General features: G+C 38.4%; 1 protein-coding gene across 3 annotated transcripts in view; it reads right to left on the bottom strand.

Annotated features, from left to right (window-relative positions):
• The window catches only part of PLSCR4 (phospholipid scramblase 4), a 55,237-nt gene that overhangs the window by 26,449 nt on the left and 7,206 nt on the right, over positions 1–21,582 (bottom strand). The window contains exon 1 of one of the 3 annotated variants that reach the window (XM_036017885.1): positions 6,192–6,588. The exons of 1 other annotated variant lie outside the window; for it this stretch is intronic. The gene's annotated coding sequence lies outside the window, so the exon portion shown is untranslated. Of the gene's footprint in view, positions 1–6,191; positions 6,589–21,582 lie in introns of those variants that run through there. One more of the 3 variants, XM_036017884.1, reaches the window with a different exon arrangement.

Genomic DNA, 21,582 nt, shown 5'->3' on the forward strand with positions numbered 1-21,582 from the left:
GGCGGCGGGCATGGTGGTGTGAAAATGGAGATAAAAGAAAAATACTGAATTCGTGCACCCAAACATGGGGTCCAGGCCTGGAAATCTCTACTTTATCACAGTCCTACGTAAGCCTTATAATCAGGTATGTTTGAGACTGATATATTATAAAGAAAACTAACAGTTCTCAACCATGCCAGGCAGAAATTAGGATTCAAATCTAATTCAAGTGATTGAATAACAACTTGAAACAATAACAAACCTTTCAAAAACACTTTAAAACTATGTAAAATGTTTTTAAAAGCGATTAATATCACCCTGGCTGGGTGGCTCAGTTAGTTGGAGCATTGCCTTCTATGCAAAAGGTTGTGGGTTTGATCCCTGGTCAGAGTGCATACAGGAGGCAACCAATCAATGTTTCTCTCTCATATTGATGTCTCTCTCTCTCTCTCTCTCTCTCTCTCTCTCTCTCTCTCTCTCTCTTCCTTGCTTTCCAAAATCAATAAAAACATATCCTCAGGTGAGGGTTAAAAAAATCAAATACAAGTAATATCAATGAATTTAAACAAAATATAAAATGCATACCCATTGCCCCACAAGCTGCAGGTATGAAAAGAATGTGTTTACCTCCCTCACTTTTTGAGCCACTAGGTTTTCTTTTACACTAAATTCTCCTCTGTTTCTTATACATTTTTACAATGGTTTTATCCAAAATGTTATTAAAACAGGGTAATTTCCAATTGGTACAAATTGAATGTTGTTAACTTAATCCTTTCTCAATATTCAGTGAATTGTTTTCAGATTTCCCAATCACCCAGCAAGAGCAAAAAGTGCCGTATGCTGAAGAGAGACTGACTTCTGGCTTTACAGCAGATGGAAACCAGAACAGAAACCTGCACTGTGTCTCCATAATAGGTTAGCATTACATGGTCCAGAGAGCTCTTAATTGCAGAGGCCTCGGCATTTTCAAGTCTGTCTACAGGGGGATCTAGGCTAATAGGAACACAATAAAGAGGGAAAGGAGCCATTGGCTGGACAGGCCAAGGTTGGCGGAGCAGTGGTCTGCTGCTCTGCCAAGCAGCCCTGACATTCTAAGTGACACCCTACAGCAAGACAGCATGTACATGGATACCGCTTGCCACATCCAGCACTGCAGCCATGTTACATGCTCACTCTTCAATTTCACCTTAAACACACATACCTGCTAGCAGAGCTCAGTGAAACCGCAAGCTCTAGAGACACACCATGGATATTTGAAACTTCAATCACAAAACAGAGAATGCTGGTTAGCTTTCGGCATTTGAGTATTTACTGGAATCTGTCCTCCATCTCAGCAAGGGAGGCTGTGGGAGCCTATGGGTTGTAATTCTCTAGGCACAAGGCTTAGAAACCTGCACATGCCATCTAAAACCTTGGGCTCTGCCTGTCTCCATTGCTTTCAGCTGTGAGAGGAGAGAAAAGAAGAAGGAGGACACTGTACAGTTCCTTTTGCTTCTTAGTAAGGGCAGGAAAAACAGGTAGTTCTACAAAGCCCTAGTCCCATGACCACAATCCCCCATTCGGATTCAATATATAATTCTTAGGAGAGTTATAATATCCTTTGTACTTAGAAGACAGCACAAGAATTGGTGAATGGTGTATGTCAGCACACTTAAGACAGCATGTGGACAGTGCGTAGTTCAGATGAACAGATCCCAGGTATCCCTCATAGCTGTGTGACCTTGAGTGACCATTCTGTTCTTGGGTTATCCTGTGTCATGGACATGACGACAACTGAATGCACCTCACAGGACTATTGTGAAGACTAAAATGGTTACACTTAGCATTTAGAACAGTGCCTGGCACACAGCAAATCCAAAACAAATATGCGTCACTACAGTTTCACTAGGTAAAATAAGCCAACTGGTGAAGAAACCAAGAGTAAATGTCTGCATTCAAATCTAGTATATAAAAGAGCTGTCTGCCATTCAGCCATTTTACGTGATTAGTGAGCATTCACTTATAAGGCTTTATACTGGATTCCAAGCTGACGCCAGTAACTGTCATCTTCCACCACCAGTGAGTTCTAGCAGATGTGATTTTATGGGCATTGCTTGTAATGAGTTTTTAAAGGTAAAGAACTAAGAGAAAGAAAATGGAGATGCTGCTGGAGGGCTTTTTCTTGTGGCTAAATGAAAGACAAACAAGAAAGTACAGCTTAAGTGTCTATATGATTTGCTTTTACTTCAGGATAGTGACATTAATTATGTTACATTATTCAGATGGATTTATCTAGTAATAAATTTAAAATATGCAATTAAAATTAAACGCATCTTCTAACAATTAGAAGAACATAATACTCATTGCATGCCCCAAGATATAACTACAGCATACCTTGAAGATTTTGCAGGTTCCAGACAACTGCAATAAAGTGAATCACATAAACTTTTTGGTTTTCCCATTGCATATAAATGTTTACACTGTAACAGACTATAACATGTGCAATAGCATTAAGTCTAAAAAAATCAATGTATATATCTTAATTTAAAACTATTTTATTGCTAAAAAACATTAACTCTAATCTGAGCCTTTGGCAAGTGTAATCTTTTTGTAAAAAACATAGTATACGTGCCCTGGCTGGCGTAGCTCAGTGGATTGAACGCAGGCTGTGAACCAGTGTCGCAGGTTCGATTCCCAGTCAGGGTACATGCCTGGGTTGCAGGCCATGACCCCCAGTGACCGCATATTGATGTTTCTCTCTCTCTCTTTCTCCCTCCCTTCCCTCTTTAAAAAACAAATAAATAAAATCTTAAAAAAAAACATAGTATATGCAAAGCACAATAAAGTGTATTAAAATGAGGTAGACCTGTATTTTTTTTAATTACCCTGCACTATGAGAAACTGAATATTTAAGTTTATATTAATAATGTATAAAGCCCTTAATAAAAATGTTAGTATTTTTTCCAACATTCAAATTTTATAAAACTCTTATTTCACAAGGATTCATTCATACTGGGTGAATATAAGTTAATGTGATAATAATCCTAGAAATGTATATATGCTTTGCTTTAAAAAGAAGTATCTATTAGACTTTGCAAATTATCTCATGTATTATTTTCTTCTAAATCCACAGGAAGTGATGGCTTCTCAGTTTTCATTATTTCATGTGACTTAGCGTTGTATAAGGAAGAATTTGTCTGGCCTTTGCCCAAGGTTATGGGGGGATCCTGTAACCCTTTGGAATTTTCTGAGTGACATGAGTGTCTTTATTAATCCTGGTGAACCCTAGGATCACATTTTGTTTTACGCTAAGGGGATGTCACAGGATCGAAGCTGATCATGTCAGAAACATCACCATAGAACTGAGGGTTAGGGCTTTGGGCTGTAATATTTGACCGATGTCCTGACCTCTGAGAGATGAGAGGGGCTGGAGTTTCAGTTCTACCACTTGGGCAGTAATCCAAGTAACCATACCTATGTAATGAAAGCCCAGTAAAAACTCTGGCCACTGCCCTGGCCAGTGTGGCTTAGTTGGTTGGGCACCCTCCAGCAAACCGAAAGGTCAGGGCACACATGTGAGTTGTTGTTTTGGTCTCCAGTTGGGGTGTTTGCAGGAGGCAACTGATTGAAGTTTCTTTTCTACATCAGAGTCTTTCTCTCTCTCTCTCTGTTTGTATCTCTCTCTCTCCCTTTCTCTCTCTCTGTCTCACTCGCTCCCTTCCCCTCTATCTAGAATCAATAAAAGAAAAAAGAAAACGCAAAACCTCTGTCCACCAAGGCTAGTTTTTTCCTGGTTGGTGAACACATCAATGTGAGGAGGATGATGCATCCTGACTCCACAAAGAGGGAGGAGACATGAAAGTTCTTTTTTTTTAAGATTATTTTATTTTATTTATTTACTTTAGAAAGAGGGGAAGGGAGGGAGAAAAAGAGGGAAACATCAATGTGTGAGAGATTTGGTTGCTTGTCACAAGCCCTCAACTGGGGACCGGGCCCACAACCCAGTCATTTGGGGACCTGACCCACAACCCAGACATGTGCTCCGACTGGGAATCTAACTGGTGACTTCTCAGTGTTCAGGCTGGCATTCAATCTGCTGAGTCACAACAGCCAGGGAAGCATGAAAGTTCTAAAATAGAGACCCTATCAGACCACACTCTACATGTCTCTTCATTTGGTTGATCCTGATTTTTACTCTTCGTGATAAAACTTTAATCATAAATATAGTGCTATCCAGAGTTCTGTGAGTCATACTAGCTAAGGATCAAACCTGAATTGGTGATGGGAACCCCTGAATTTGTAGCCAGTTGCTCAAAAGCGGGGGTGACCTAAAGAACTCATGGCTGGCATCTGAAGTAGTGGAAATCTGTTGGGGGAATGTTTCCTTAAACTTGTGGAGTCTGTGCTAACTCTGGGTGGTTAATATCAGAATTGTATTGTACTTAAATTGTCAGAAAAGTTGCTAAGCTGTTACAAATACAAACATATGAGGGAGACACCCCAAAATGGAATTATCTTCTGGAAGGCAGGCGCCTTTTAATACAGGCTTCCCCTGCTAGGTGAGTGTTCTAGGAACCCTTCTGTAAAAGTGGAATAGCTGGCGCTGATCTGAGAGGCTGGGTTCAGCTTCATTGAGTTGTTTTTTTTTTTTTGAAGACTCAATGTGTTTGCCCACTTCATGATGGGTGATTTACAACTGCACCTGCCCACACCATGCTGAGCGTTCAGCAGTTTTGACCAAAAACAGCATGACCCCTATGTCCCACCTTCACTATTCACCCGATCTCTCCACAAACTTTTTTTCTTTGTTTCCTGGATGAAAAAAGTCCTCAAAGGGAAATGTTTTACTGATGTCGAAGAGGTGAAGCAAAAAAGTGGCAGAAGCACTAAAAGGCATCAAAATTGATGACTTCAAAAACCCGTTTTGAACAGTGGAAGAAATGTCTCACTGCAGAAATGTTGTATTGCATCAAATGGAGAGTACTTGAAAGGTGACTGAAGTTTAAACATGTAAGAATACACAATTTTTAATAAACAAATTACATTTTTTGGTCCCCCCTTGTATATATTTCTAATTGTAAAAGTAATACACCATCATTTGTGAAAATCAAGAAATGAAGTACAGATATAAAACAATGAAAACAATGCTTTTTAAAAAAGATTTTATTTACTTATTTTTTAGAGAGAGTGGAAGGGAGAAAGAGAAAGAGAGGGAGAGAAACATCACGTGTGAAACAGTGATCAGTTTCCTTCCCCAACCCCCAACCGGCACTCTGGCCTATAACCCAGGCATGTGCCCTGACCAGGAGTTGAACTGGTCACTTGACGACCTCAGTTTGCAAGACATTGCCCAATTCACTGGACCATGCCAGTCAGGGCAAAAGAGTGAACATAATCCTTAATCTAACCTCCCCAAATAACCATTCTTAAAATGCTGGTGAATATCCTCTGTGTGTGTTTATGCTTCTGTGTGCATGCATGGGGGTTTTATAACAAATATAAGAAATACTGCAAACTGAACAGATATATTTGTTTAAATCCACGTTACCAATGACTATACCTTAATTCAAAGGATTCCATTTTTACTGTTTATACCTTTTTGGTATTATGATAAGTGTCATAAAATTTCTATTTACAAAATATTTGTACATGCCTCTGGCTATTCCCTTATGCTAAACTAATTTAAAATGGATTCATGTTCTCCCGGTGAATGTTTTTATAATTTAGGAAACATTTCGCCAAATTTTCTTTCTAGCAAGGCTTCTTCAGTTTAAGCCCAAATAATATGTGAGTGACCATCTGAGTACCATTATCTTTCTTTAAACTTTGCCAAGTTGCTAAGTGGAAACTTGCCTTTGTATTACTATGCCATTAAAAATAATTCCTAATGCTTTAACTGTTAAAAAAATCATGTTTCCCAAAAGAGACACTTTAACTGATATGGTAGCTTAATAGGGTTTAAGAATCACCAACGCAAAAATACTACAAAATAGCAGGTACTCGGTGTGAAAGGAACTTTCACTTACAACATTAAAAAAGGATTGTTGATTCTTCCTTCTTAAGTAACCCTTTAAATACCTATTGCTAATTTAAACATATAAAAGATTTACTCATTTCTTCACATGAAGACAAAGACAAGTGGAAATGTAATGACTGCCTAGAGAAACAGCCCCCAAAATGGGAGGTTTTAAAGCAACAGATGGGGATGAGAAACTGAAACGGACTCCTCCTACCTTTGCACCTCTTACAGGAGCAGCTCAACCCAGCCTGCCGTCCTCAGCGCCACTTGCTCTTCCTCCAGGGGAAGGATGGAGAATGAGAAGCTGCAGTGACCAGGGAGTCCCTGTGCCCCGCCCTCTCCCAGTCCTTGGGGAGCAGGAAAGGCGGCCGGTGCCTGACGCATCCGGAGTTACTCAGAAATAATGTTGGTATCTGGATCCCATGTTGAGCTTGTATGCAGGAAGGGCAACAATGATTGCAGCTGGAGATTTGCAGGAATTTTTTCCTTTGGGTGGAGACCACTGCAAACACCACCTCTGAACCTGAGCTTTGGCAGCTGCAGCCAGCCTGAGTTACAGTCTCCTGACAGTACCGCTGGTTTGGTGGGATCCCTCCGAGAGGTTACAGTCCACAAGGAACAGGAGGGAAGCTGGCAGTAAAGGAAAGGCATGAGCACAATGAGAGAAGTGGGTTATGATTTGGAACTGTATGTGGCTGGAAATAGACGAAGATCTGGAGCAGAGGAAGTAAACGCCAGGCATTGGCCATTTATAAAGTGTTTACCGTTGATAGTCTCATTCAACATGCATTGGGATGTGACATCATTATATCACAGGCTGTCTTAAAGCCCACAGCAGGCTGCAGTAGAAAAATGCATGTGTATATCGCAAAGCTCTTGTGTCATGCATAGTACAGAAGGAAAGATTTACAGTTTATTTTCCTTTTCAGGTTGCAAATGTTTGGCCCACCAAATACTGGCTGTTGTTCCAATGAAGCAGTTCTTCACTGAGGTGCCTCTAGGACCCCCTGTAAACCTTTACCCACTGTGCTTAGCATGCCGCATCTACTAGATGAAATGCCCCATTCTTTTGTAAGTCTGGCGTCTTTTTGGCTTATCGTGGGTACAACATGTGTAGATCATATAATGAAAACAGTTTTCTTTAACACCGACCCATCCATTGTAATGACCTACAACACTGCTCACAGGTCATGTATGCATGCTGTGTGGGCTCTTCAAAATCAAAACAGAGGAACAGAATGTTGTTTCCAAGTTCTCTGAACGGAAGAGAACCGCCCAGAATATGACCCCTAATAGCTCTCTCACAGCACACCTCAGCCGCCTTTCCAAAGGCAATTCCTCATGGCTACATCTTCTGGAATTATTCCTCCACCGCGCCAGAATGAGTCCACCCCATGGACCAATCCGCACTCTGGGTCTCCTTCAGTCTCCAACAGAGCGACTCTGTTGGGCTCCTCGTTCCACTGCCCCAGGAGTGCACTTTTTCTGAAGGATGCAAAGGTTCTGTTTCTAGCCATAATCAGTCTCCTAGGAGACCCAGTATTTCTCATTCCCCAGATAGTATCCGAATGGCTCTTTTCTTTTACCAGAAACAGACCCAATTGCTCCTGAACTCTGAACTGACCATTTATGGACAGAAGCAATTGTTAATATAAGGTTCAGAGTACATATTTTTATATTGAAAGAAAAATGTCGCTATAAGTTTTAGGAAATGCTTGGTATTTTGCTTAAACTTCCTTGTAGTATACACAGTTATTAATATTTATAAAAATACACAGACATGTATTAAGGCCTCCTCTGTTTCAGTAGAGGACATTCATTATATTGAGTGTGATCATAAAAACAAAACATAAAAATAAATTTTTTAAAAAGCAACAGATACAGTTTCAATTTAACTTGCCCATGACTCTGAGTTGATTATTAAAATAGCTAGATTACCACCTTTCTGAAAGAAAAATCCAAATTAATACACATCTTTAAGGCAGGCTCTGTGAAATCATTGCTGAAGAACACTATTTCCAATCAGGTTTGATAAGAATATCCAAAAGATACCCTCTGATCCTTCCCAATCAACTATATTTAGGCTGCTGGGGTCCACCCTGGTCTCAGGAACAGGTCTACAGCAACCTGGTCTCAGGAAGCTGTAACCCCCCATGGCTAAGGCTGAGTGAGAGACCTCTGGACCAGGAACCACTAAGAAGACAAGCTTATCTCCTTGGAAGGAGTGCTGCTTCTGCTCCTTGCCTGGCCCCCAGTGCTTGATCAGTTAGCCAATGACTGGTAAGATTCCCCAAGGGGGGAATGACCTAAGACAGGCATGATCACATGGAGGCCCCAGGGAAGGGACTCAGGGGGCTGTGGAAATGAGGGGGAGATGGACATCGACTCCTGCCCCCTCGGCTTTGACAAAGCTTGAGTCCTTGTTCTGGCTGTTGGAAATCCAAGACTCCTGGCTGCCTTTGTCCCCTCTGCCCGACTCAGGCCTGCAGAAACAACAGGGGCAGTGCAGTCCAGACCAGAGTCGGTGGGCCCCCGGGGTAATTAGACCTGAGGCATAGGATATGCAAGATCCTCTGAGACCTGCTTGCTGAGGATGCTCTTGAATATGAAGGCACGGGCAGGAAATGAAACTAGCCCTGTAGCTTTTTAAGTGATAAAAACCCAAACTCAGCGTGAGCTCTGTAAACTCTTTGAAAAATACCTACTCATTTGATCTTCCCTGCCAGACTATAATCCACCAACTGTATCCATACCCCTACCCAATACTGCCTAATAAAAAGCCTACTCAGGCAGTGACTTGGGGTGCTCTCCACTAGAGAGAGTGGCCATGCCATTTCTATTCTTCCACAAGATTCGGTAGTCTGTGTGTATTTCCCTTGTATCTCGCGGAGCATCTGCAGCTGTGATGGATACTACTGGTCTATATCCATCACAGCAGGCTCTGTGAAATCATTGCTAAAGAACACTATTTCCAATCAGGTTTGACAAGAATATCCCAAAGATGCCCTCTGATCCTTCCCAATCCACTATATTTAGGGTTTTTTTGTTAAATTATACTTTTTGATTATGCTATTACAGTAGTAACAATTTTCCTCTTTGCCCACCTCCACCCAGCACCCCTGACTCCCTCAGGCAATCCCCACACCATTGTTTGTTCATGGGTTATGAGTATAGGTTCTTTGGCTACTCCATTTCCTATACTGTACTTTACAGCCCCATAGCTATTCGATAACTACTTATTTGTATTTCTTAATCCCCTCACAACCTCATTCATTTCCCCATAACTCATCCCATCTGGCAACCATCAAAACACTCTCTATATCCATGATTCTGTCTCTGTTCTTCTTGTTTGCTTAGTTTCTTTTTTAGATTCAATTGTTGATAGATATGTATTTATTGCCATTTTATTGTTCAAGTTTTTATCTTCTGTTTCTTAAATAAATCTCTTTAACATTTCATATAATAATGGGTTGGTGATAATGAACCCCTTTAGGTTTTTTTCTTGTCTGGAAAGCTCTTTATCTGTCCTTCAACTCTAAATTATAATCTTTTCTGGATACAGCAGTCTTGGCTGTAGGTCATTGCTTTTCATGACTTTGAATATTTCGTGCCAAATATTTCTAGCCTGCAAAGTTTCTTTTGAGAAATCATCTGACAGTCTTATGGGAATTCCCCTGTAGGTAACTACTTTTCTGTTGATACCTTTAAGATTCTCCCTTTATCTTTAACCTTTGGCATTGTAACCATGACGTGTCTTGGAGTCAGCCTCTTCAAATCTATCTTGTTTGGGACTCTCTGTGCTTCCTGGACTTGCATGTCTATTTCTTTCATCACATTAAGTAAGTTTTCTTTTATTATTTTGTCAAATAGATTTCCAATTTCTTGTTCTTTCTCCTTTTCTGGCACCTCTATGAAGCAAATGTTAGAACACTTGAAGTAGTCCCATAGGCCCCTTACACTATCATTTTTTGGATTTTTTTCTTCTTGTTGTTCTGATTGGTTATTTTTTGTTTCCTTATGTACAAATCGCTGATTTGATTCTCAGCTTCATCCACTCTACTGTTGATTCCCTGTAAATTGTTCTTTATTTCAAATGGTGTATCCTTCATTTCTGACTGAATCACTTTTGTGCTGCAGAGGTCCTCACTAAGTTAACTGAGCATCCGTATAACCAGTGTTTTGAACTCTGCATCTGATAGATTGCTTATCTTCATTTTGTTTAGTTCTTTTTCTGGAGTTTTGGTCTGCTCTTTCATTTGGGCCATGTTTCTTTGTCTCCACATTTTGGCAGCCTCCCAGTGTTTGTTTCTGTGTATTAGGTAGAGCTGCTATGATTCCCTGTCTTGGCAGCTCAGCCTAATGTAGTAGGTGTCCTGTAGGGTCCAATGGCAGTTTCCCCATCACCCAAGCTGGGTACTCAAGGTGTGCCTTTCGTGTTGGCTGAGGATACCCTCCTCTTGGTTGAAACTTGATTACTGTTAGCAGGTTAATGGGAGGAATTGTCTCAGGCCAATCAGCTGCAAGTACTGGCTACAATTACTGACCACCAACCTCTGCCCTCTGTGCAGAATCAACTGTGCAGGGGCCAGGTGGTGGTCCTCTGACATGATTTGTAGGTGCCCACTGGGTGTGCAGGCTCTGGAGTTTCCTGAGTGGTGCTGACCACACAAGGTCAGCTCTCACCTGTGTTCTACCTGTGGTCACTGTGACTGTGCTAATAAGCCATCTGAGATGGCTGCTACTTGTACTTGCTTGGAGATTCCCAGGCAAAGCCAAGTTGTGAATCTAGTCTGGATGCTGCTAGTACTGGGCCTGGGGCCACTTAGCAGGTATGGGGAGTTGCGGGCTCACTGAGGCTGGCTGTTGCTTGTTTGAGAGGATTTAGGAATTTGTGAAGCATGAACCAAGACCAGTTATTCATATGGATAAGCAGCTTGCATGGGCCTGTAAGTTGGGTGGGATGTATCGAGTCTCTGCCAATCTCCAGGGCAGGGCAAAGAGTGTTATCCAAGTTGATAAAGTCTCACATATGGCACCAGCCTGCCAGCTCTGTGACTCTGTGGGTGGAGGGTTCAGGGACAACAGCCTTTGTCTGCCTTTACATTTAGGAGATAGCTGTCCCCCAGTTCTCACTTGGATGCCACACATTTCATTTTCTCCCTGTATGCTACTGGTGCCTTTCAAGCTGCTACTCCAGTGCTGCAGCTCAAAGGGATTGAGTCTGAATTAAGTCCCTGTGTGGGTTCTTTAAGAGTAACTTCTTGAGATGTCAGAAGTTTCTTCTACCAACTTAATCCCCACTTGTTTTTCCAGCCAGAAGTTATGAGGACTTAATCTTTCTGGCAAATAGAACCCTCAGCAGGGGTGCCTGCTGTTGGGCCGGGACTCCTTGTTCTGGAGACATCCCTCCTGAATTTTATCTACCACCCATGGATTTGGGAGCAGCTCATTTCACTTCTGCCCTCCTCTTACCAATTTGGACATGTGGTTTCTTTAATTCTGTAGTTGTCAGACTTCCATTCAACTCAATTTATGATGGTTCCGAGTGACAGTTCTTTGTACTTTAGTTGTAATATTGATGTGATTGTACAAGGAGGTGAGACATGCTTACCTATGCTGCCATCCTGAGCGGAAGTCCTTTTATTTAGGGTTTAATTCCATTTTTTCCCCAGCAAATTCACTAGACTTATGTGTTCTTTTCTTTTTACATTTCTTAGCTTTGCAAGGATGGGTAAAAAAGGCTGCAATGCCCAAGAGCTGATTATTATTCTAGTGGTCAATATATCAAATCAAAATCTGGTTCCCATATTGATTAACCCTTTTATGTTTAAATTGTATTTAACAAAAACTCTTTAAAACACCTAACAGCTTGATTTTCTCTTCTCTGTGTTGGGGCATATTTTTGTTTCCTCTGAATATAACTCCCTACATGCACCAGTTTCTCTGAAATAAAAAAAGGAAGGGTGCATATTTTAAATAAATTTAGAGTAAAATAAAAATAAAAAATAAATTTATCATGCCTGGGTTGCAGGCCAGGTCCCCAGTAGGGGGCACGTGAAGGACAGCCACAGATTGATGTTTCTCTCCTTTCTCCTTCCCTTCCCCTCTCTCTGAACAATAAATAAATAAAATCTTTTTAAAAAAGTTTATTGGTTGTTAGTAGATTCATGTGAAGAGAGTTCCCTAGCAATTCCATTTTTTGTCACTTTTGCATTAGTCTACATTATTACATTGTTCTGCTCATAAAATAAATTATAAAACATAATAATCTTGACCATATACAACTTCTATAATCCTCCTACTTAGAGGCAACTGAATATGTTAAATTATTTTTTATAACATACTACTTACCTATACTTTATATGTTACATACTTAGATATATTTATAAGATACATAATACTACTTGTATATTATATACATATATAATATACTAAACCACAGGGCTGGAAAAAATAGATAAACCAGTCATTTCAATTTAAAACTAACTTGAGTGAGGCCAAGTAGAAAACATCATTCTTCTAAGTAAAAAATTTTAATATTTTCTAGAGAAATTTAAAGTAGTTTTTTAAAATTTTTTTTATTTTAATCATTGCTCAAATACAGTTTTCTCCTTTTTACTCCCAATCCAGTCCCCCCTCCCACCCTCCCCACTTAAAGTAGTTTTTAAAGGAGCAGTTAGCTATATAGAGCTGTGTAGTCACCTACTGATTAATTAAGACCCTAAATAAACTGATATAATATCCTTAAAAAATATTTTTTGTTGGGTTTCAGATTTAAACACCAATTACTAATTTTCTATGAGGTCCCAGGAACTTTATATATTTTGAGTGAGGTAGATATTATAATTTTCATTACACGTGCAAAGAAGAGAAGCAAAGAATTTTATAAACTGGGCAAACTATAGTTCAAATGCCATAATCACAGGTCAGGTTACTATTTTAACCCCCCTGAAAATGACCTTTTGCAACTTTGCTGCCCTTTCTCCTGTCCCAATACCCTCTCATCGTTCCAAATTACGCAGCTTGCCTTACCACTATACCCTATAACATGAAAAGAGGCCCTTCTACCTTCCATTTTGTAAGGTTTTTAAAATAGATGCCTAACTTAAAAAGAAATTATCTACCAACCTGGAGAAACAAAATTCATAATAGATCACATGTTCCAGTTCTGGTTAAGCCATAGTAAATCTATACCACCCTGTCTCTCCCATATAAGGCAATTAATTAACCTAGACAAAAACTTTGGGTAGCTTTTTGAAACCCTGGAAATTAAACAATAGCAAGAGCATAGGGGAAGAAGACCAGAATTGGAAGTACCATCTAATCAGAATCAGTTTTCTAATTTTTCTCTGGTACCCCCAACCTGATACTATTTCAAGGCAGCATGAAACACAACAGTGGGCACCATATGCAGAGAGAGCTCCAGGAGAAGCCCTCTGGTTCTGGCTTGAGCAGTGGGAAAGCAGAATTCCTAAAGCTTGGAAACAGTTGGATAACTCCCCAATATTTTTTTTTCTTTTCCTCCATTCCTTCATGTCCCGGTGGAGAAAGGAGTGGTTATATCAAAACAATGCTCAAAGGTCTCTAGAGTTCTAAAGGAGGGAAATCTTTTGCATACAAGGAGCTGTGATACTAAGATGATAGGGTAAACTCTACCTGCTTCCTTGCTTTTATTTTTCTCTCTGCCATCTTATGACTTGATCTTGAATGCAAATAAATTTGTGTATATAGCAGGAAGTACATAGCAAGAAAAGGTATATAAAACCTAATTTTTCTAGTTTGAGAACTGAAAAGGAGAGGCCCAGAATATTGGTAAGAAGATGGTGAAGAAGCTTCAGAAAAGTTATCTATGAACTTTCAGCACATCCCTGAGTGGTGTATGCATAGATTTGATCCTAAACATCTGATCCTAACAAACTCTTTGAGACCTGAAGTAAGAGAGACTACTGGCCACGTCTCAGACTATCCACTGGATTGAATACATACAAGAGAGAACTAAAGAGCATGGCAAAGACTTTGAAAACTAACCTGACAGTGAAATTACCACACACAGAAGCCTTGTCAGAACTTGTGACCTTCACCCAACTGGGTCACTGCCTGCTAAAACAAGAAAAACAATTCTCTCCATTACAACTAAACAAGACTCAAAATCTCACAATAACATAATTGTTAACATGTCCATGATACACTAAAAAATTACTTGGTATACAAAGAACCAGAAAAGTCTCAACTCATATGGAAGGAAAACTCAAAATAAGACAAAGCCAAGATGACACTGATGTTGGAATTATCTGACAAAAAAATGTAAAGCAGCTATTAAAAAATGTTCTAAAGGAGAGGAAATGGAAAGACTAAAGGTGTCTCATAGAATTCAAGATGTAAAACAAATGGAAATTTTAGAAAATAAATAAAATGTGAAATTCACTAGATGTGCACAATAGAAAAATGGATTTTACATGGTAAAAGTTACTGAGCTTGAAGACAGGTCAATAAAAATTATCCAGCCTGAAGAATGTGGAGAAAAATTATTGAAAAAAAAAAGTCGGCAAAATCTGACTGGGAGAATCTGTGGGATAATACCAAAGGTTCTTTTTTAAATATATAATCTTTATTATATAGTTTCCATTACTATTTAGTCCCCTTATACCCACCTCCCCCCACAGCAATCACCACAGTTTTCCATGTCCATAACAACACCAAAGGTCCTAACAGTTATGTCATCAGAGCCTCTGAAAAACAGGAGAAACAGTGAAGAATAGAAAAAATATTTAAAGAAATAATAGCTGAAATGTTTCCAAACTTGGCAAAAAAAAAACCACCCCTCATAAACATATAGACGTGTAAAGCTCACTGAACCTCAGTCAGGATAAAGTTAAGATATCCATTTCCTTACACATTATAAACAAATTGCTGGAAAATAAAAAGGTGAATAAAAAAATCCCGAACGCATCCACAGAACACAATACATTACTTAGAGATGAAGACTTACAATGATTGTGAATTTATCATCAGATAATCATGATGTTCAAAAAATTGTTTTTTCAGTGCTGAAAGAAAACAATCAACCCAGAATTCTATATCAAGTAAAAATGCCCTTCACAATAGGGAAGAAATAAAAACATTACAGTATAAAGTAAAACTAATGGAATTTGTTGCCATCTGATATGCTGAAAAGGAATTCAAAAAGAAAGCTTACATATGTAAGGGAAATGAAATAGCAGAAAGAAACTTGGAACATCAGGAATGATGCAAAATAACAATGGTAAATATCCATATAATCAAATACTGGTCTTCTCTTCTTAAATTATTTAAAATAAGTTTGATAATTGAAGGCAAAAAATATAAATATTGTCCAAGGTGGTTTGCAACATATGCCCATTTAAGACATAGACAACTACAACATAAGTTTATAAGTGTAAAGAGACCTATATGATGGTAATATTTCTACATTCCACTTTAAGTGGTAAAATATAAATCATGAAAACTGAAAAGTTAAGTACATATACTACAATGTTTAGAGCAACCACTAAACACACTAGTTACAAAGATACAATTGAAAACATAATAACATACTAAATACCACAAAAAAGATTCAAATACCCATAAAGAAGACAGTTAATGACCTAATTACTTGCTCTCTAAAAGAAACTCACTTCAAATGTAATGTGTAAGTAGGCTGCAGGGAAAAGATGAAAAAAATATATCATGTAAACATGTAAAAGAAGCTGGAATGCAAGACATACAAAAACAAGTAGCAAAATTCTGACATAAATCCTATCTTGTTAGTAATAATTACTTCAAGGGGAATGGATCAAACAATCCAATCAAAAGGCAGAGAATAGATGAATAGATTAAAAAAATTTAATGTAATCAATATATATGCTGTGTACAAGAGACACAATTTAGATTAGAAATCAAACAGGTTGAAAGTAAAAGAATTAAAAAAGGTATATACCATGTAAGTGCTAACCAAAAAGTAGTGGCTATAGTAATCTCTGATAAAATAGACTTTAAGACAAAAATATTACAGGAGACAGAAAAGGATTATCTCATAAAGATAAAAGGCTTAATTCATCAGAAAAATGTAATATATATTACATATATACACACACGTGTATATATACATATATACAATATATACATAAACATAAACATGGCATGTATCTACACAAACACATATGTATATACACATACATGAATATATAAACATATATACATATACATATATACAATATACATACAAATGTATATATATGCATACACACACATATATACACACACAGATAAGAGTCTCAAAATACAACAAACAAAATGACAGAATTGAAGGGAAAATAGGCAATTCAAAAATAATAGTTTGAGACTTCAATATCCCATTTTCAACAGTACGCAGTCCCACCAGGCAGGAAACCAGTGAGGAAACAGAAGACTTGAACATTTTTATGAACCATCTAAACCTAATAGTCATCTGTATAAAATTGCACCCAACTGTAGCAAGATATATTTTTCTCAAGTGCACATGGAACATTCCAGAAGATCAAGCATGTGCCAGTCTATGAAACAAACCCCAATACATTATAAAAGGCTGAATTCATGTAAAATGTTCTCTGAAAACAATGGAATAAAATGTAGAAGTGAACAACAAAACAAAATTTTGGAAATTCACCATATGTGGAAATTAAATAACAACCTTCCAAAATTCACAAAGAAAGTTAGTTTGAGATTAATGAAACTAAAAAAATAAAATGCCAAAAACTTATGAGAAGCAGCTAACACAATGTGTAGAGGCAAATGTATAGTATAGCTATGAATGCATGTTTAAAAAAAGTTGTTCTCTAATCAGTAACCCAACCTTCTATCTTAAGAAAAATAAAACCAAAGTAAGCAGCTCTGGCTGGGTAGCTCAGTGGGTTAGAGCATCCTCCTGATATGCCAACATTGTGGGTTAAATCCTGGGACAGGACACATACAAGAGTTAACCAGTGAATACATAAATAAGGGAACAACAAATTGATGTGCATATCTCTGTCTCAATCAATAAATAAACATTTAAAGACAAACAAATAAAGAAGCCCTGTCCAGTTATTTCAGTTGGTTAGGGCATCCTCCCCACACACTAAGTATGTGGTTCAATCCCCAGTCTCAGTGTACAGTCTCAGGGTACATACAAGAATCAATAAATGCACGAATAAGTGGAATGACCAACTGATGTTCCTCTCTCTCTCTAAAATGAATACATTTTTTAAAAAAGGGGAAAAACAGGCAAAAGAAATAGTAAAGATTAGAAAGAAATAAAATAGAAAATAGAAAAAATAAATGACATCAAAAGTTGTTGCTTTGAAATGGTCAACAAAACAGACTTTCAGCTAGACTTAAGAAAAAAAAAAGAAGATGCAAATTACTAAAATAATAAAAATGAATCATACCTACATTTAAAAAAATTATAAGGGAATAATATGTCAAAAGATTAGATTAACTAGATGAAATAAAAAATTATTAGAAAGACATAAATGAACAAAAGTGACGAAAGAAATAGAAAACCCAAACAGAATCAAACCCAAACAGAAAACACAAACAGAATCAGAAAGAGACTGAATTCATATTCAAAATACTTCCCACAGAGAACCTAGGCACAGATGACTTCATTGGTGAATTCTACCAAGCACCTAATAATAAATACAAATCCATCACAAACTTGTCTAAACAATGTGCGTAAACACATCCCAAACATTATATTTGTCTCTATGCCTATGATATCAATACCAGGCAATGGCATCACAAGAAAAGAAAGCTACAGTAATACCTCTTATAAAGACAGACACAAAAATCCTCAACAAAACTAGGAAACTGAATCCAACAACATATAAAAGAGATTATACACTGTGGCCAAATGGGATTTATACCAGTAATAAAATATTGGTTTAATATACAAAAATGAATAAATGACTTAACAATAAAATGAAGATAAAAACATATGATCAGCTTAATAGATGCAGAAAGTATATTTGACAGAATTCATTACCTTTTCACAATTAAAAAAAATAAAAAACTCCCCAAGCCAATAAACTAGAAATCAAATGAAACTTCCTTAATCTGATAAAAGGCACTTAAAAAGTGCCTCACAACTGACATCAGACTCAGTGGAGGAAGACTAGATCCTTTTCCTCTAAGACCAAAAAGAAGACAAGATATAGTGGTCACTTTTATCTTATTGTACTCTAGGTTCTAGCCAGGACAATTAGGTTAAAAAAAAAAAGAATTGAAAAGCATCCATCCACTGGACATAAAAAAAAATGTGACATGTCTTGTATATAGAACTTCCTAAGGAATCTACTATCAGAAGTAAGAAACAAGTTCAGGGGACTTCCGGCAAGATGGAGGAATAGGTGGACGCACCGTACCTCCTCGCACAACCAAGAACAGAACCACAATAATTTACAATGATTTGCAGTCATAATATCAGAACTGTCAGAGGATTTATCTAAATGGAAGTCGCACAGCCAAGAAGTTGAAGTAGACCCGTACATCCAGGCTGGTAGGGGACGACGAGCCAAGCGAGCAGGTGCGGGGCTGGCGCAGGTCGCAGGCGCGCGTTGGTCGGGGGAAATTTGGCACAAAATCGGCTCGACAGCAATCTGGGACGCAAGAGCGCAGCGGTGTAGCGGTGATCCCTGAGTACGCAAGCAGCGGCTGGGGGAATCAGTGGGGCAGCGATTGTGGACCAGGGCAGAGCTCATGGCACAGAAGCCCAGGGAAGTGTCTGACTCCAGGAGAATGGAAGGGTCGCCATTGATCCCTCCTGTCCCCGCTCCCGCCCCTGCCCCCACATATAACGTCACAAGCTAGCGACTGGGGCGCCCAGCCCTGGTGAACACCTAAGGCTCCGCCCCCCACCGTAACAAGAGCGACCAGACCGGAGAAAAAATAAATAAATAAGTAAAACAATAGGAGAGACAGGGAAAGACATAAGACATGTTTCCAGCAGAACAGATCAGTCCCCCAGGACTCATCCTTTTGAGTGACCAAAAAATAGCCAATCTATCAGATGCACAGTTCAAAACACTGGTGATCAGGAAGCTCACGGAACTGGTTGATTTTGGATCCAAATTACATGAAAAAATGCAGATTACCATAAAAGGGATGCAGGAAGACATACGGAGGAGAGCCAATTGTGAAAGGAAGGAATCTGAGTCTCAAAACAACACAGTGGACCAGAAGGAAGATAGAATCAACCAAGCAGGAGAGCATGATGAAATAAGAATTCAAAAAATCGAAGAAAAGCTTAAGACCATCGAGGACACCTTTAAACGTTCCAACATCCGAATTATAGGGGTACCAGAAGGGGAGGACCAACAAGTGGAAAAGTTATTTGAACAAATAATAAAGGAGAACTTCCCCAAACTGGCAAAGGGAACAGTCTTCCAAGAAATCCAAGGAGCGCAGAGAGCCCCAAAGAAGTTGGACCCAAGAAGAAACACACCAAGGCACATCATAATTACATTAGCCAAGGTAAAAACGAAGGAGAGAATCCTAGAAGCAGCAAGAGATAAGGGGACAGTAACCTACAAAGGAGTTCCCATCAGACTGTCAGATTTCTCAAAAGAGACCTTACAGGCAAGAAGGGGCTGGAAAGAAATATTCCAAGTCATGAACGACAAGGGCCTACATCCCAGATTGCTCTATCCAGCAAAGCTCTCATTTAGAATGGAAGAGAAGATAAAGTGCTTTTCAGATAAGGTCAAGTTAAAGGAATTCATCATCACCAAGCCCTTACTTTATGAAATGCTAAAGGGACTTATCTAAGAAAAGAAGATAAAGAAAAGACATGTATAGTAAAAGGACAGCAAACTCACAATTATTAACAACCACACCTAAAGCAAACCCAAAAGAAACTAAGTAAACAACTAGAATAGGAACAGAACCACAGAAATGGAGGGCACATGGGGGGCTAGCAGTAGGGGTGGGAGGAGGAGAGAGGGGGAAAAGGTATAGAGAATAAGTAGCATAGAATGTAGGTTGAAAATAGATAGGGGGAGGGCAAGAATAGTACGGGAAATGTAGAAGCTAAAGAACTCATAAGTATGACGCATGAACATGGACTAAAGGGGGGGAATGTGGGTGGGAGAGGGGGCACAGGGTGGAGGGGAGTGAAGGGGGAAATGAGACAACTGTAATAGCATAATCAATAAAATATATTAAAAAAAAGAAACAAGTTCAGTAATGTAGCAGAACACAATATAAATATGCAAAAATCAGTTGTGTTCTACAGACTGGTAATGAATAATACAAAGAAGCCAATTCCATTTACAATAGTATCAAAAAGAATAAAATACCAAGGAATAAGTTTAACAAAAAAGTGTAAGACTTGTACATTAAAGACTATAAAAATTTTGAAAGAAATTGAAAATTTAAATAAAAGGAAAGACATCCCAAGTTCATTGATCAGACAACTTAATATTAAATGGCAATATCCCCCAAATTCACATACAGATTCAACATACTCCCTATCAAAATCCAAGTTGCCTTTTTCTAGAAATTGACAAGAAAACATAAAATTCATTCAGTAACAAAAGGAAACATAATAGCCAAAATAATCTTGAAAACAAAGAAGAAAGATGGAAGACCCACTCTTCTGAGCTACAAAGCTACAGTAATCCTAACAGTGTAGTACTGACCTAAAACAGGCATATAGACCAAGAGAACAGAATTCACTGCCACAACCATTAATAGGAAGAAACAATCTTTCCAACAAACAGTGCTGGGAAAACCATATCTCCACACACAAAAGAATAAATTTGGATCTCTACAACATCCCATGCAAACTAATGAAATAAAAATGGAACATAAATCCAAATGTAAAATGTAAAACTAAGAAATCCCAGAAGAAAACATAGGAATTAATATTCATGACCTGGGGTTAGGCAATGGTTTCACTGACATGACACTACTGGCATAAGCAACACAACTAGAAATCGATACATTGGACTTCATCAAAATTAAAAAGGTCTGTAGTTCAAGGACTACCATCAAGAAAATGTAAAAATAACTAACTCAGAGTGGGATAAAATATTTGCAAATCATGTATCCGATGAGGGACTTTTACTCAGCACTCAGTAAGAAAGACAAATAACACAACTGAAAAATGGCCAAAGGATCTGGACACTTCTTCAAAGTGAAGATATATGAATGGCCCATGAGGACATAAAAAGATTCTCAACATTATCAGTCATTAAAGCTACACAAATCAAAACTATAGTTACTTTTCACACTAGGACAGCTATAATTGAAAGGACAGTAACAAGTGTTAGCAAATATGTGGAGATATTAAAAGCCTCATACACTGCTGGTGGGAATGTAAAGTGGTGCAGCTACTATGGAAAAGTCAGGCAGTTCCTTGAAAGATTAAACACAGAGTTTAATATGGCTTGTACAATTAAACATATGACCCAGCAATTCTATTGTTTGGTACATACTCAAGAGAAATGAAAATGAACACTGTCATAAAACATGTTCATAGCAACATTACTCAAAATATCCATAAAATGAAAACAACTCAAATGTCCATCAACTGATGAATGGACAAATTTTAAAATGTGATATACCCCTAT

This window comes from Phyllostomus discolor, chromosome 2 (assembly GCF_004126475.2).
Source record: "Phyllostomus discolor isolate MPI-MPIP mPhyDis1 chromosome 2, mPhyDis1.pri.v3, whole genome shotgun sequence".
Classification (NCBI taxonomy): Eukaryota; Metazoa; Chordata; class Mammalia; order Chiroptera; family Phyllostomidae; genus Phyllostomus; species Phyllostomus discolor.